At 34.5% G+C, this 449-nt stretch overlaps 1 protein-coding gene across 1 annotated transcript in view; it reads right to left on the bottom strand.

Annotated features, from left to right (window-relative positions):
• Positions 1-449, bottom strand: part of LOC119592469 (centrosomal protein of 131 kDa-like) — a gene marked incomplete at its 5' end in the record, with an annotated part of 15133 nt that extends 14684 nt beyond the window's left edge. Inside the window, 1 exon segment of the mRNA XM_037941294.1 lies at positions 278-449.

Raw genomic sequence — 449 nt, forward strand, 5'->3', positions numbered from 1 at the left:
CATCAGTAACTTACCAAAATCGATTCTCCTCCAGATTTAAGAAAACATTATAATACCTCTTTTTTCACTATAATACACTTTCATGCATGTAAACACACAGGACACAATAGTAAAAGAAAAACACTAACCCAAAAACACATGAATTTTCAACCCTCGCCGAGATTTCACACTCTAAATAAAAATCCCTTAAGAAAAAAAAAAAACGAAGCCAAAAGGACATTCCACAGCGAGAAAAATATCGAATCTATATCAAAAAATGGCTCTAACGCTCCCTTACCTGAGTGGAATTCGAGATAAAAAACTCCTTTTTTTCTTTCTCGTCGAAATACAACGGGATTCCTGCCTCACGTCTTCACCAAAACAGATCCACATAACACTACATTTTATCTCATTTCATTCACCTTCGGACCGTTTTCCTCTAAGAATGTATATCTAAACAACTCATTATA

Source organism: Penaeus monodon, chromosome 30, assembly GCF_015228065.2.
Source record: "Penaeus monodon isolate SGIC_2016 chromosome 30, NSTDA_Pmon_1, whole genome shotgun sequence".
Classification (NCBI taxonomy): Eukaryota; Metazoa; Arthropoda; class Malacostraca; order Decapoda; family Penaeidae; genus Penaeus; species Penaeus monodon.